The following is an 8,977-nucleotide window of genomic DNA, read 5'->3' on the forward strand; positions in this document are numbered from 1 at the left end:
TCCATACCTTTTCCTTTCTTATCAACATGTTTCTTGTTATCATCTCGACCGCGCCCCCGTCCTCTTGAAGCATAGGATCCTCGACCTCGACCTCTGCTAAACGAATTAGATTTAGTGAACATTAACTGACCTTGACTGCTCTCGGTTTGAAGATTATCTTCTTTTATCCTCTCTTCATAGGCTTTTAATCGACCCACCACATCATCAAACCCAACCGTCTTTAAGTCTAAAGCTTGCTCAAGTGATGCCACAATATGAATAAAACGTCTCGAAAGACACGTAAGGAACTTTTTTTTACCATTTTCTCTTCCGGAAATATCTCTCCGAGCGTGGCGGCTTTTGATGAATAACTCGATAACATGGCTGCATACTCATAAATCGTCCCTGTTTCTTTCATCTTCAACCCGTCGAACTCTGACGTTAGGGTTTGGAGCTTCGCCTCCTTCACCCGTTCAACACCTAGATGTCAGGTCTTTAACGCTTCCCACATCTCTTTCGCCGTGCGCAGATTACCAACTTGTAAAATATGTGCTTCGGGGATTGACTGAAAAATCAAGGCGATCGCAATATTGTTTTGTTTTACCTCGCTGTTACCCGGTTCGATCGTGTCCCACACGCCATGCACATTCATCAGCACGCGCATATGCATAGCCCAGACCGTGTAATTCGTTGTTGTTAGTTTTGGACATTGAAACGAGTTCGGGTTCGTGTTCGTTTCTTTAGCTGGTTGGTCGCTCATCGTCGGGTTCGTTTGTAGGTCACCAGTGTTGATTTCTCAAGTTCCAGCCCAGTAATCACGCTTCTTCTTCGTTAGTCCCCTGAAGCAAGTATTTCAAATTGACTTTAATTCAATTCAAGAATTAAATTGAAGGATTATATCCTGCCAAAATTCTTTATGGAGCATAAATCACAACAAAAGACAAACGACATGTTTGACTTTTTTTTTCTTTCAAAATTTAATATATGAATATTGCTGCATGATGACTTAATCTTCTGGTTCACCGATTCCGATCGGTATTATTGCTACACGATGTCTGATCCTTTGCTCGCGATCATACCTTCACCGGTTTTATCTCTTGGTCACGTCGTATGCTCTGATACCAATTATGGTAATCAAAGACGCGTTATGAACGAGAACAACGAAACAGTATGGCTAACACCCAAACTTTATTGATCAAGAAATCTGACTCAAAAACTTGATACAATTTGTCTCATACCCTAAACACGGTATTTATAGCTAACCTAACACGTTATACTATAACCGAGATTCTATTTAATCAATTCCATAATAATTATCTTCCTAACATGTATCAAATAGGAACCTAGATAATAATCCATAAATTGATTAATATTATTTAATCATTAACTTGCATGCCAAGTTAATATCCTAGCCGCTAGGGGTGTGCAGAAGTAGGGTCGGCCCGAAAAAACCCGAACAACCGGACCGAAATAACCCGAACCCGGACCGACCCTAATTATACACAAATAATTTCGGTCCTTGAAATCCACTTAATAGTATTCAGAGATCTTTGCCATGATTCATACCATAATTGATTCAATTTGCAGGTGTAATAATCGGTTTTGGTCTCATGTGAAAAGAATCGAGAGACCGACCAGGTGTAAGACCGACCCTAATTCATTAACATCGGTCATTCTTCGGTCTTGTATATACAGTATAATCGATCCTCGGGTCGGGTTTTAAACAATGAACACCCCTGTGCGTATCTTTTGTACAGAAGGTGGCCCCCAGGCGTACCTTTATTTATTATCCAAGTGACGTCTCTACTGCGCCTATGAGATTGTTTCCTCTTGACGTCTCTACTAAAATATGTTATTTGTTTTAACCAACTTTTTAAAATGATACTTCATTTAGGAAGATATCTAATTCAACCTGCAATAAAACAAAATAACATCATGCCTTAAGAAATATAATCAATTAATAAATATATTTTAGCCCAGAATCTTCAACAATAATTTCGATATCTTTAGTAAGCTAGTCAAATTATAAGATTTTTAAGATAAAAAAAAAAAAGGCCATGTAGTTCAGCTGGTTCGAGCATTATCTAACCGATTCAAACGATATATGGCTCTCTTGGACTCGATCGGACAGGTTAGCTGTCGATTTTCGGTCAACTATCGTGTTATATAAACAATACTTGTAACTCTTTATTGCGCCATCTTTTTTTTTTTTAATAATTTTTTCACACTTGCATATTTAAAAATCATAAAACAGTCTATTTGAGGTTTAAAAATGAAACTTGACAAATCTTATCTTAAGTTTCTATAACAAATCAAAAACTTCTTAGTTAATACTGATTTATTTATTTAATTGTTGCCGAACTTTTTTTTTAGTATAATATCCATTTTAAAAATATAATAATAATACAATCAAAGGCGTTGTTTTTATATCTTTTAAAGGGTTGTTACTCGAAATAAATTTTATTCAATTAATAGTTAGGAAGAAATATGACCGTAGTTGCTCAACATTTTGAATATTTGCAGATATTTTAGATTTAAATTCATTAAATCTCATTATAAACAATTTTTTTAAATGCATAAACAAAAGGTTATACATAAAAAGATCAACATATATTTATATCTGTTATATGCATAGAAGGTGTGATTCAAATTTCAAATTCCTAATTTTAGACCAAACTAAATAATTTCCCTTTAGTTTTTAGCATAAGGTACCTGAGATTTTGTTGTTTTCTTTCTTTTGTCATGAAAATGACAATTTAAGTAAAGTAGTGTATCTGATAGTTAAAGTTTGTTCAGTGTGACATCTTTGCCTCTAAAAGTGTTACTGAAAAGACTTGTTATAATTTATCTGGGACTACCAATGAGAGCTAATTAAGATGAGCATCACAAATAATTGATAAGTCAAGTCCAAGAATCAATAAACAAGAACACGAATACGTTTTGAAATGAATCTCTAACATTAAACGGAGAAATATAACTCAGAAACTCAATTAATTATAACCACTCAAACTACAATTCGGTTTCTCTCTTAACAAACCATTATTCGGTTGCTCCTATATATTCATAATGTTAACTCTAACTTAGTTAATAACAAACCTGCTAACCCTAACTTGACCATTTACAAACCTATTATTAATCCATTAATAGTTTCTTTTAATTATTAGGTTCGGCCATTTTCTCGAAATCTCGGACCAAATAACAATTGACCTAAGACCATCCATAGTCATAATGCGATACCTCCAGACATTTTAAGCCATGTGACACCCAGTCAGTACTTTAACATTTTGTAAAAATATAGGTATAGTCATAACTCTGTAGCAATCATTACTCAATCATTTTCTTCTTTTTTTTAATTAATATTCCACTCAATCAATAAAAAATATACAACACATAGATTATAAATTTAAAAATACATAAATACTTGAAACAACTCTTTATTCAATAAACAAAATTCATAAAAATACTATTCTTAATTCCATCGACGTTTGACTTTCGTTATGACTTCATACGTGTCGTTATCGTCGGCGTTAATTTGCCTCATCATATTTTGCAATTTCGAGCACACTTGATCCTCTGTACGATAGCTTGATCCTCCCTCTGAAAAAAATAGTTACAAACTCGTGGCCAAAACCCGACGTTCGTTGTTCCTCGGGGTTCAAGTCTTCGAAAACATAGGACTCAAGCCTTTCCTAACGCTACCTCTTCTTCATGAGTCCATATTCGTAACCCTACCTTAATTATCGGTTGAGAATTTGGTAAAGTGATGGTATTTGTTCGGTTATTTGAAAAATAATGAATATGGTGAAGAAGATGGTTTAAAAATATAGAAATGGAGGTTTATTTTATATTATATAAATAATAGGTTTCTATATTTTTTTATGGTCAAGTTATTCTATAAAATGAGACAAAAATGAGAAGGATTTATAGCCACATAAAAAAACCTCTTCAAAAAAATTATAAAAAAAAAATCATACCTTAAAATTTAATAAAAAAACGAAAATAGTAAAAACATAAAAATGTTTCCACCTTCTTTCTCATTCTAAAAAAATAACAAAAAAATAAAATAAAAAAATATTGAGTGAAAAAGATCATTGTGTCTTTTTATTTATTATTGTGTTCTGTGTTTATTTTTGTCATTGATTGTGTCTTTTTTCTTTTACATTGTATCTTTTTTTCTTGATATTACGTTATATTAATCAATATTGTGTTATATTTTGTTCAACATTGTGCTATATTTTGTGATATATTGTGTCTTTTTTCAGTTACAATTGTGTCTTTTGTTTATTTTCATCATTGTGTCTTTGATCTCGGCATTGTGTGTGTGTTTTTTTATTGGGAATGGTGGGGGAAACATTTTAGTTTTTAAAATTTTTTGTTTTTTATTTATATTTTGAGTTATGATTTTTTATTACTTTTTTTTAATTTATTTTTAAGGAGTTTTTTGTGTAGTCACAAATCCTTCTCACGCTTCTCATTTTTGTCTCAATTTGTATTTTAACTTTACCATTTTTTCCCAATGTTCAACGGTTATATACTTATATTTATTAAAATTTGGGCCATTTGAACGTTATGTACAAAATTATACCTAAAAAAAATTGACCTAATACGCCCCGGCTGGGGGGGGGGGGGGTGGGCTGGTGTATTGGCCCAAGCGCCTACAACGAAGCTCGAGTACGAATGGTCTAACAATAAAACAATAAGTTGGTTACTGGCTTTCTTATGGAAAATAAACGCTCTAATCTGTTGGTGTAAGGATCATACTAATTAATAAAGGCTGTTTTCTGCAGCCTCCAACTTTATTATTTATCCTTGTCCAAAGCCCTTTTGCATGTTACTAGTTCCTGATTCTTTGGAATGCATTCAAGGAAGGTTTTAGAGAGGATATGATACAAAATCCAAAATATGTTGGGCAGCATGGACAAATTATTGACACAAATTAAATGCTAAAGCCCCGCGGGGCTTCGAATCACAACGGGGTTTCATGAGCTAGGGGCTTTAAAGCCCTATCCACAACACAACCTTAGAGCGGTGTTCTTTGCATCGTTATCGAAATGGTTGTGGATGTATCAAACGGATCCTTCGTGCCTATTGGTTAATACAATTAATGCAATATTGTTTAACGCAATCTCATCATGTTGTATTTGTATAAACTCGCTAGCTGCATGTTGTTAATCGGTAATTATAAAATTTTATGCCAATAAACGAATATGAGATTTATGTTTCAAACTTTTAATTTCTATTTCATAATCATATATTTTAATTAACATTTTATAAATGTAGATGGCAAACTTTTAGATAAAAAATAATGAGTATGTTAATATTTGAAATGGTTTTTAAGTTTTTTAATACGTATTGCATATGAATTATTAGAATGAATGGAATACTTGTGAAATTATAAAATACTAATTCAGCAATTTTACGATATGTGTTTTTTTATTGTTATAACTAATTTGGTCGTTCAAAAAATAATAATACTGAAGAGGTAGGTCCCAGCAGAGCTCAGTTGGACCCGCAAGACTCACCTTGAAGAGGGACGTCTGCGCAATGACCAACTGGATCCGCAGGACCCACCATGCTCAGAGAGATGAAGACCTTACGCGCAGTACGCCAGCTGTTCCCGCAGGAAAAGCCTCCCAATGGTAAAGTACCCCGCCTGTTCCCGCAGCTGCAGATACAAGCCATCAGGGAAGGCTACCCGCACTAATAGTAAGGCTACACGCACAAGGCACTAACTCAATAATTCAGTAATGTCACCTGAAGAAGGAATGAGCAAGGCGGGAATACTCCCGCCCAAATGAGCCAGTCCGTACGCTTCTGGAAGATCTTTTGTACTATACCTGCCAAGGTATGGACAAAATAGACAAGATCTGACCAAAGCAGCCCATGAACCAATCACAGGGTGACAGCTCACCGACAACAGTACGATGAGGAGCACGCTCTAGTACAAAATGTCACTATCAGCCGCTGCCTACCCACCAACCCTCATCGTGGCACGTACATAGCCTGTAGTTGGTGGAAAAGGAATAGTACACAGCCGGCCATGTCACTATCAGCCGCTGCCTACCCACCAACCAGCATGGCACGTACGTAGCCCACAGTTGGTGGAAAAAGAATATTATACAGCTGGCTGTACCTGCTTGGAAACCTACCTTCGGCTATAAATACTCCAACACCTTGGAACGGTATTAATATCACATCTTATCACATATCATCTGATATTATCTTATCTAGCTATTTCTCTTAATATACACTTATATTCAGAGCAATCTAGTCTGATTCTCACGCCGGAGGGTGGTCACAAGGAGGTACCCCCCCTTCTCAGTGACGAGCTCACGGTGTCTGTTTTGCAGGTCATCAGAAGAATAACCATCTTTGCCGAACCTAACCCTCGTGGGAAACATCTACTTAACCCTAAGATTATCCTTAATCTGCCGGGGTCACTTAGTGTTTCTTCAAATACAAAACGTTATTACTAATTATAGTAACTACTGTTTTATTAATGATGGGAAATCAGTAACTGATTAATAAAAATAAACGATAAAGAAAAAAGTAAGTTACGCATGTGCAAGTCAGCTGTTTTTCACGTATCAACGTGCCAAAAAATGTGTCACGTGACCCTACTCCCATGTTATTAGAGGTTTGTATCTAAAGTTTGTTTCTTTCCTTTTCATTTTTCTAAATTAATATATATATATATATAGTTAGGTTAATCCACTTGAGTTGTGAAAACTCTAGAAACTCATTCTCAACCACATGTTTTTAATTAAAGTTTAAATTTTGTGGTCCACAATTAAAGTTAATAAAAAATGTAAATACAAATATAATAGTTTCTATCTCCTGAAAACATATATAAAAATTAGTAAAAAATGTTAAAAAATAGCAAAACAATTTTTTTTTTATTTTTCGATGTTTTGTATTAAACAAGGTTGCAAAAGTCGTTAGGCGGACCCTAGGCGGCTGATTGGGGAGTTGGGTGTACTCGGAGTACTCGGGGAGTACTCGGAAATGGTGAATATAAAGAAAATTAATTTTTGGATATTAAATATATGCCAAATATCATAAGTATGCTAATATTTATAACAAAATAAGTGAATATCGATATAAATAAAAGAATATATTTTTAAATACTAAATTATTCTAAAATTTTCTAATCATTAACTAAAAAATGTGATATATTTTTTAAAATGTTATAGAACTATGAATTATGTTTTCTTTTTTAAGTCAAAATCGGCCGAAATTAACCGACTACATGTGATTCTGGCTGGGGTTGACCACATTTGATCGATTCTCAGTAACTAGGCGGAGTTGAAGAAACTCTCCTCGGTGCCATACCTTGTTGCGAGTACTCGAGGAGTACTCGGCCTTAGAGACATACTTTTACAACATTGGTATTAAATGTAACATCATATATTACATGTTCAAAAAAAACAAAAAACAAAAAAACAAAAACAATGTTACATAGGGTTTTCACAACTCAAGTGGGTTTTCATTCTATACTTCCCCTATCTACCTATTCTAATAAAGTAAAATAAATGTGGACACTTGTCATGTTTTGGTTAATTCTTACAATTCTTTTCCCTCCAAAACTAATATACTCTAATATATGTAATAAATCAATAATTATTCACTTTTCTTTTACACTATATTTGTATAATATCTATATATTTTTATAAATATAAATATTAACATATTATTTTATTATATATTTCAAAATACTTGGTTAATTCTAAAAATCAACAACAAATCATGTTTCTCAAATGAAAATTGTTTCAGGTTTTCTGTGAAAGTTAAATTTGATTTTATGGGTCAAAAGTTAGTAAATAGGTTGTTTGGTACAAGTTAACTACATTTATATCAAAATTTGTTATAGGTCAAAAATGAAAATTTTGAATATTTTTAAAAGTCTGAGAATGTAAAATAGATTTATCGTCAAATTTGTTATGGGTTCAAAGTGTTGACTTTAAAATGTCAAAAGTATGAAAGTTAGAATTTTAAACAAAACTCGGGTTTCAAATTTATTTTTAAGGGCATTTTTTGAAAAAATCAAAAGGTTCGGGATTTGGTAAATTTACTATTTTCCCTCAAATATTAAAATTTAAGAAAAGATTACGAACACTTTCAACATTCCACTTCCATACCTATCAATGCTTCTAGCTTTTATCAAATTTGAAATATTTATGTCAACATTAATTTTTCCTTCAATGGTAATCAGAACGTTGTATAGGAAGCACATCATGCAAAACTATGCTCAAATGAAACAAAATATTCACAAAATTGAATGGGTTAACATGTTATTTTTTATGTTGTCATTATGACAAAGTCGAGAAGCCCTCTGAAACTTATCAAATCTTTTTTATGGTGTAGCTCAGAAAAACATAGTTCTTGAAGAACATCCATTGCTACAATTTAATGTCCTACTTTCCTTTGATGGGTGATAAATTGATAAATATATCAATAAAGGGAGCGCCTCTTTTGTATTTAGGCTGAGTGGTTAGAACTACTATCATGTAAGAAGTTTTATTTTCGAAATTGGTTCATAACCAAAATTTTTTCAATTATACATATATGACAGCGAGAATGAATTTTTCAATAGAAAGAAACATTCTCGGGTACGATTTTATGCGGACATTTTTTTATTAAGTTGATTTAAAAAAATCATTTTGTGATATAAATAAAATCAATTTATGTACACATTGTATAGATACAAGATGTAATACATTTTTTTTCATATACGCCGTGTAATTATTTGTTTTACTTATAATTTTATAATTCGAATTATCCCGTGTGTGATTCGGGCTCTAAAACTAGTATATTAGGCTCTAAAACTATATATATATATATATATATATATATATATATATATATATATATAAAGAAGAACTTTGGTGTCTCAAGTGGCCTATTGGGTCACTTTGCGGCACCGTAATGATTGATGTTTTTTTGTTTTGTTTTTTTATTTTATTTTTTTATTTCAGTTATCATAATAAACGTAAAGAAA

This window comes from Bidens hawaiensis, unplaced genomic scaffold (genome assembly GCF_021521415.1).
Source record: "Bidens hawaiensis isolate Kalapana, Puna unplaced genomic scaffold, B.hawaiensis_p1.1 tig00023795_1, whole genome shotgun sequence".
Taxonomy (NCBI): domain Eukaryota; kingdom Viridiplantae; phylum Streptophyta; class Magnoliopsida; order Asterales; family Asteraceae; genus Bidens; species Bidens hawaiensis.